This window comes from Saccopteryx leptura, chromosome 4 (genome assembly GCF_036850995.1).
Source record: "Saccopteryx leptura isolate mSacLep1 chromosome 4, mSacLep1_pri_phased_curated, whole genome shotgun sequence".
NCBI classification, from domain to species: Eukaryota; Metazoa; Chordata; class Mammalia; order Chiroptera; family Emballonuridae; genus Saccopteryx; species Saccopteryx leptura.
Genome location: NC_089506.1, coordinates 54,336,997 through 54,344,673, shown reverse-complemented (window position 1 = coordinate 54,344,673; position 7,677 = coordinate 54,336,997).

Sequence of the window (7,677 nt, the reverse complement as noted above, 5' to 3'; positions counted from 1 at the left end):
TTCAGCATGATGAGGGGGGCCTGCTTTCTTGTTCACAGAGGGCTGTTTTCTTGCTGTATTCTCACATGACATGAGGGGCAAGGGAGCACTCTGGAGTCTCTTTAATAAGGGCACTAATCCCATTCATGAGGGCTCCATCCTCATGACCTAATCATCTCCCAAAGACCCCAACTCCTATACTATCACACTGGGTTTTAGGCTTTAACATTTGTATGGTGGTGGTGACACAAACATTCAGTCTATAGCAGAGAATATTGAATAAATTGTTATCTTTTTTTTATTCTAGTGAGAAGAAAGGAGGCAGAGAGACAGACTCCCACATGCGGGATCCACCTAGCAGCCCACTAGGGGGTGATGCCCTTCCCAACTGGGGCCATTGCTCCATTGTTCAACAATGGATCTATTATTTTAGTGCCTGAGGCCAACTTTGCTTGAACCAATGGAGCCATGGCTGTGGGATGGGAAGAGAGAGAGAGAGAGAGAGAGAGAGAGAGAGAGAATGGGGGAAGGGAGGAGAAGCAGATGGTTGCTTTTCCTGTGTGCCTTGACCGAGAATTGAACCCAGGACATCCACACGCCAGGCTGACACTCTACCACTGAGCCAACTGGCCAGGGCATTCTATCTTTTTGATAAAATTCAGTAAGAGGTTGGAGAAAAGTAGATCCAGGGAGGTAAAATGATAAAGAGCATCCAATGGGGCAGCAGAAAACCCAGTGAGTGTAGTGCCCTGGCAGCTAAATGGTTTCCTGTAGGAGGGAATAATCAGTTCAGTCAAATATATATTATACATCAAGATGGACAAGAACGGGTTATTCCATTTAGGAAGTCTCTGGTGATCTGGACTGGAGCAGGTTTTGGTGTAGTGGTGTTCAGGGAAAGGTGCAACCCTGACTTGAGGGAGTTTAAGATAGAATAAGAAATGGAATTAGAGATAGAGAATATTAACATATTTTGTTAGTTGATGAATTTATTGTAAATGGGAGCAAAATGGAATAGTAGCTAGAGGGGGAAATGAGGTCATGAGAGTTTTTTTTTTTTTTTTTTAGAGAGAGAAAGAATAGCATTTTTATGCTGACAATAATTATTTACTAAGGAAGAAAAATTCTGATGTTGCAGAATAAAGAGAAGAGATTTTTCTGGAGCCATATCCTTAAATGGGTCACATGGCATAATAGTTATTTCTTACTGCATAATCAATCACCCCAAAATTAGTGACTTAAAACAACACACGGTTATCTTGTGATTTTCATGGGTAGAAATCCAGAGGTGCTTTGTTGATGTCTTCTGACTGAAGGTCCCTCCCAAAGCTACAGTAAAGGTATCAGCCAGGATTGCCGTCAACTCAAGGCTCAATTGGGGGAGGATCCACTTCCATGACACTCACTCTACTGATGGCAGGCTTGTGGCCATTGCTGGCCTTTGGCCAGAGACATCAGTTTCTTGCCATGTGGGCCTCTCTATGGAGCCTCTCACAATATGACTGCTGGCTTCCCTCAGAGCAAGAGCTGAGAGAGAGAAACAGAGAGAGGGAGGGAGGGAGGCAGGGAGGAAGGAAAAGAGGGAGGAAGGGACGTCATTAAGAGCCATCCTATTATCTTGCCATTCTATTGGTTATAAGTGAATCACTAGGCCCAGCCCACACTCAAGGGGCGAGATGTACACAAAGGCAAGAATACCAGGAGGTGAGGATGACTGGGGACCATCATGGAGGTTGCCTGCTAGAGAGGAGATGGGTTCCTATGCTCAAGTAGAGAGGCCATCTAGGCTGGGAGCATTGTTGAGCTGCAGTCACAGGAGAGAAGGCAGTGCCTGTGGACACACAGAAGTTAGCAGGGAGGTAGCTGTGGGGGGTGGAGGGGAAGGTATTTGTTCATTCACACCCAGTACCTTGGAGAGTGGAGGAGGTACCATGAGGAAGCAGGGCTCATTTTCCTTTGTTTCTCTGTTGTCTCCTTCAGCACAGCCAGCAGAACATAGCTCTCTACCATGACAAATCCTTAACAGTGAAGTATATAAAGCTTCACACCAGGCTTACTAACACTTGTACTTCCCAACCTCAGAAAAATATCAGGAGACTCCCACGGAACATGAATAGAAGAAGAAAATAAGGAGGGGAGGGTGCGAGAAGAAATCGTGAGGCCTCATCTGAGGAATCCACTCACCAGCTGGCTTTTCATGCATGGGCTTCTCTCACTTCTCCAAAGTCATATTAAGCCAGAAGCCTTTGCCATTGAACATGCTTAGTTCAAAGGAAAAGTCTATTTGATGGTTTGTTTTGTTAAAGCAGAAAAGTAAGACAAACTTTTTTTTTTTTCCCTAACAGCATTCCCCAGACCTATCTGCTGGCAGTCATGACAGAATGGATTTCAGCTTGGAGAGTGGCTAACACCAGAAACAGTAAATTATCAAGGGACTTCTGTTTTAATTTTCAAGGATGTTAGGGAAATTTTTATTGTTGCTAAGATTGTGGAAGATTCCTTTCATTGGTTTGTGGTTAGAGGCTGCAAGGCAAATGAAAGAGTTTAGATTCTGGGGGCAGGCAGGTATTGTCTGGAATCCCAGCTCCTCCCCATCTGTAAGTAGGAAACACCTGTCTGGAAGGTTATAAATAAATCTGGCACATGGCTTCCAGGGGGCGCCATTCAGGCAGAATGGCAACCTGAACTGTGCCTCCAGGACTCCTGCAGCTGAGGGGCCCCCTTGGCACAACACAGGCGCTCAGGAAGAGCAGTTGTTTGGGACTCATCCCCATACCTGAACGACTTAGGTCCTCTGCCTTGCTATTATATACACAAAACTTCGGGGGGGGGCATGTTCTGTCCAGCTCTGCCACCACCCCCCCATCTTTTAGTCTAGGACCCCAAGTGCCTTCTCCTTGCCCACCCCTGACCTTCTTGTGAGAGCATTTTCCCAGCAGGAAGCTGTCTTCAGCCAACGGACAACCACGTGGAATTCTCTGAACTTCCTCCAAGCCTTGCCCTTCGCCCCTAGAACATGAGCGCTTGTTCTTCCTGCAGAGAAAGAGTTCCCAGTCACAGACTACAGCGGTCTTCACATCTAAATTCACTGGTGAAAGTGGCCCAAGACTTAGGAGAGCAGGCAAAAGATGTCCCAAGCCCGTAGCGGACAAGTCATTATTTCCCGGTAACACTCTTCGAGAAATCCTGTGTCTGTGACCTGGTTGGAATACGGGCTTAAATTATGTCCCCACTTTTGCAGGAAGGCAGACTCAGCTCTTTAACTCTCCTGACTTCAGACAAGCGATAGCGCGCGCGCGCGCACACACACACACACACACACACACACACGCACACACACACACGCACACAAACCAACTCCAAAGAGCGAGTTTTCCCTGGGTTTGGAGCTCATTGCCAACTTTGAAACAACCTGGGCGGCACTGTAATGTCAAGCGTTTCTTTGCGTGCGGCGCTGGGTGCAGGAAAACCGATTTTGCTTACAGTCAAGGGGGGGGGGGGGGCGGAGATGGCAGTCCTGGGTGCGACAGGCACGGGGCGCTGGCATTTCCCCAGCTGCGGAGGTCTTGAGGCTAGTCCCCACGAGCCTCGGCCAGGGCACGCCAAGTGTCTGCCTCCTCCTGAGTCCCAGGGATGCGCGCCTGGCCCAGGCCCGTTATCCCGCGTGTGCATGAGAAGAGACAGCTCCGGGAGCCGTGGGCGAGTGCGGGTAGTGAAGCGGACGAAGCCTGCGTGTACACTCAACTCTGTCACTTCTCACAGCTTTCAGAGAAGTCCTGGCTCTAGGGAGACAAAGAGGCCCAAGGGCCACTTTTCCAGGCAGGAGGTGGCGGGGACTTCGTAAATGTAACGGGTAGGTAATTATTTCCCACGGCTGCCCCTCCGCCCGCAGACATCAGAACACAAACGCCTTCCGTGAGCCTGGTCCTTTCCCTCCAATTCACAGCTCGACGTCCACCCCCCTCCCCGGCGCAGGTGGGTCACGATCTCCGTTCAGCACATCCGAGGTCACGCTGTCACGTTCAGGGTCCCCTAGTTTTGCATAGAGACTCGTGTTGGATAACACTTACCCAAAACTTGGGGAATAGAGAGCCCCTAAATCCTAAAACTACGCGTTTTTGCAACAGAAGTAGAGGCTGGTTTCTAGAAGCAAAGGGTTTGAAGACCCCGGGGAGTGGGCGCGCGCGGATCTTTGCCAGCCGCACAGAGACGGCGCTCTGCGTCCGGACGCTGGGGGCCGCGCTGGCTTCGGCCGCCCCGGGTTCGCCGTGCTATCGGGAGTCCTGTGCAGGTTCCCGCACCTCAGAGAGGCTGAAGCGAACGGGTGCGCGCTGTGGCCGCAGGCTCATGTTTATTCACGCGGCCTTACCCAGCCTGTTCGAATACATATTAATCAGCCGCTCTAACTACTTGCTCAGTCCTAGGTTTGTAGTAGAAAACCAAATCTCAGAGAAGGAAGAACAGCAACTTGGGCTCTAGATGCCCAAGGAAGCCATGGTTTGGGGCAGAAGAAAAACACAGCGCCTTCGTCCCGCCAGCGCGCTGGGCGAGCAGCGCCAAGTGAGGCGTTGGCTGCCGAGGGGGACCGGGCGACTAGCTGAGAGCCTTGTTTAGGACTCCTGCCGCCTCCCGGGCTGTTGCCTCGCCCCTGGAGCTGGGAATACGTTCCTGGGTTGCCCTAAAGATCTGTCAGGAGCCGATTTCCAGGGAAGGAAAAAAAGCTTCGGATACCTTTACTGGCACCGACCCCTCTTTCTAAGTTCTGTCCTAAATGTGATTTATTTTTCTTGACTAGGTCCCCACGAATAATCTGTTTTAGGCGGCACAGATTGTTTTCCACTGTGGGTAAGCAGGGGTTAAATCTGTGGGGGCGGGGTGAGGGGTGGAGGTTGGCCCCGGTGTCAACGACTGTTTTTCCAAATTGACTTCCAGCCCTAGAGGGAGGAGCCCCCAGGGCTGGAGTGGGGAGAGGCTTTCAGGACCCTCCCTCGCTTCCATATTCCTCAGTTCCCAACGGAGCCTCCCAGAACCCGCGTGATCATCGCCACCCACTCCCTTCCCTCTTTAACCCTGACAGTCTCTTCTCTCCGTTGGGGCTGACCCAGCAGTGACTTTGCGGAGGAGTCAGGGTCGGGGGAAGTCTAGGGGCCTGGCTCCCCCACCTCCTCGGGTTTGTTGGGTCCCTCCGCAGCCCTTGGCAGCACCTTCCCCAGGTGTTGAACCTGAAGGCAAGAGGGAGTGTCAGATGTGTTGCAGTTCTACTCTTTCTCCCATCCTGATTTTCTTTTTCTTTTATCCTCCCTTTGTGCTTAGTGCCCACTTTTCCTATGCTTCCCTGAAGAGGTTCTTCATCTCTCCCAGGCTCTCCACGCCTTGTCTGTCACTGAGCTGGCCTATGTAGGCACAGTGAAGCCATCTAGGCCACCATTCGGATACTCTAGTTTAAAACACCCTTACTAAAACCAGATACATGAGACAGAGCTAGGGAGAGAACGTGCGTAAACGTTTGTTGGGCAGAATGCGCGTGGTTTGGTGTGTTCCTGACCCCACATAACCCCTCCAATTCCTGATGCGCGTGCATGAAGACCGCCAGTCTGTCGGAATCACCGCGACGACCCCCAAGTTTCGTATGTGGTGATGAATAAAACGAGGTCCACTCCAAACCCTCTGTGTGTGTGTGTGTGTGTGTGTGTGTGTGTGTGTGAGAGAGAGAGAGAGAGAGAGAGATTTTGCACATCAACTACCCCTAGGGCAAATGAGGAAAATGCCAAAGGGTCCCCTGAACTCAGTGGCGGTACCTGCAAAGAATCCAGGAAGGACAAGCTGAGCTTCCTGCGGATGTCACGGTGGTAACATTCTAGGAAGCGTTCCTCCCTAGTCTTTCTACCACTCACACTCCTGAGTTCTGAGAGCCCTTTTTAAAGATGTTCCCTCTTCTGCAAACAGACTCCTTTCCTGAACTCAGGAAAAGGTGGCCCCAGTGGAGACAGCGCTCTGAAAAGCCTCATTTGGTCTCTGTTATCCCAGGCTGCGCCTCTCCTTTCGAGATTTCAAGCTTTCTGCTAGTGACTAATTACCTTGGGGTGATCCCGAAATAAAATGGTGGGGGTTGGGCGGGTAGGGTGGAGGATGCCCAACTGAAATAGACAATTCAGTCATACCATTCCGTGAAGAGAGTCTGAAGACGTCCTCGTAATTTCCCTTAAGAAATCTGGTTTTACTGGTCGATCTCAGTAGGAGAAACCTTTGCCTAGAGGCTCGAAATGAGTAATAAATAGGCCGTGTGTCTTCAAGTCCTCGGCTAATATAAATAAATGCATTCAAAGAGAGCAACAGGGTATTTACAATTGGTACCTAAATTTCTGCTGTTTGTCAAAAAGTTCTTAAATAACCTCTACCCCAATCGAGCGAGGAGCCCAAAGGACGTAGAAATCAGTGATGACATCTTCAAAAGGAATTAAAAAAAACAAAAACAAAAACCAAAGCCGATTTTATTTCCTCCAGTCAAGTGTGAATGATGGGGCGTCCAGGGCGAGGGTGATGGAGTCTACCTGCCAAAGCGTGCGATGCGGGGCTGCGCGGTGGGAACAGGTTGAGGAGGGTCACAGAAGCAGAGGCCCTGAGCTCTCCGCCTCGCGGGCGCCCCTGCTCTGCTCTGCCCAGGGGCGGCCGCCGAAGGCCCACAGGCCACCTCCAACACGGACACCCAACACCGCAGGTCGTTGCCTGCCCACAAATACACATCACCCCGAATCGCTGTGACTTTCATCGCCTCAAAGTGAGTCCCAACGGATTTACCCGGATAGAGGCCTTCACACGTTTCTCAGATCCGTCCATTTCTAGGAATTAGCGTGTTTTAAAGGAAGTTGACTCCCTGAAGGCTCGGGTTACACTTTAACATCGGCGTTTCTGAAAGGCCCCAGTCACTTGGTAAGATTCAACTGCTTCTTTAAAAAAGAAGAAAAAAGAGAAAGAAGAAGAACACTACTTCGGGAGTTTGGGATTCCCCACTCCCCTTTTGTCACAATTCAAAAGAAGTTGTCATTGCTTCTCAAAGCCCGCTTTTCCGTGGCCCGTCGAGGAGGCCGGGAGAGCTGGGTTCAGCGTGCGCTCGGAGCCCCCGCGCCTTTGCAAGGACGTCAGCTGGGATGTCTATAATTTGCGTTACTCATTAAGTTAGCGCTGAAGACTATAAAGTTAGACGGCTGGGCGGCCGGCGTCCCGGCAGGCCTGGAGGTCAACCTTCAAAACTAAATCACGTGATCTCGTTGGCTGCGAAGTTTCCTACTGACGCCCGCGCTCAGGGCAGCGCAGGAAAGCTGGGGACGGTCGAGATCCTGGTTTGCGCCCGGCCTCCGAGGCAATTCAGTCCAGTGGTTCCCTGTCCCACGCGGTTCAGTCAAAGACGTACAGCCCAGAGGGGACGGGGGTGCGGGGGGGGGGGGCAAGGGAGAAGCCGGAGGGAAAGACACGAGCTTTAAGTGTCTTCTCATTTTTAAGGGGGTGAGGACGATGTTTTCACGCAGTCAGGCAGGGCTCCCCACAAGCTCTGGCTTTTAGGGTCAATTGGGGGTGAGACCAGGGATGCTATGGGACGGACAGGGATCGTTTGTTGCTTGTTTCACAACATTTCCTGCAGCCCAGGTAGGCTGTAAGCAACACCCGAGAAAGGTGGTGGCGACCTTCCCTCGGGGACCG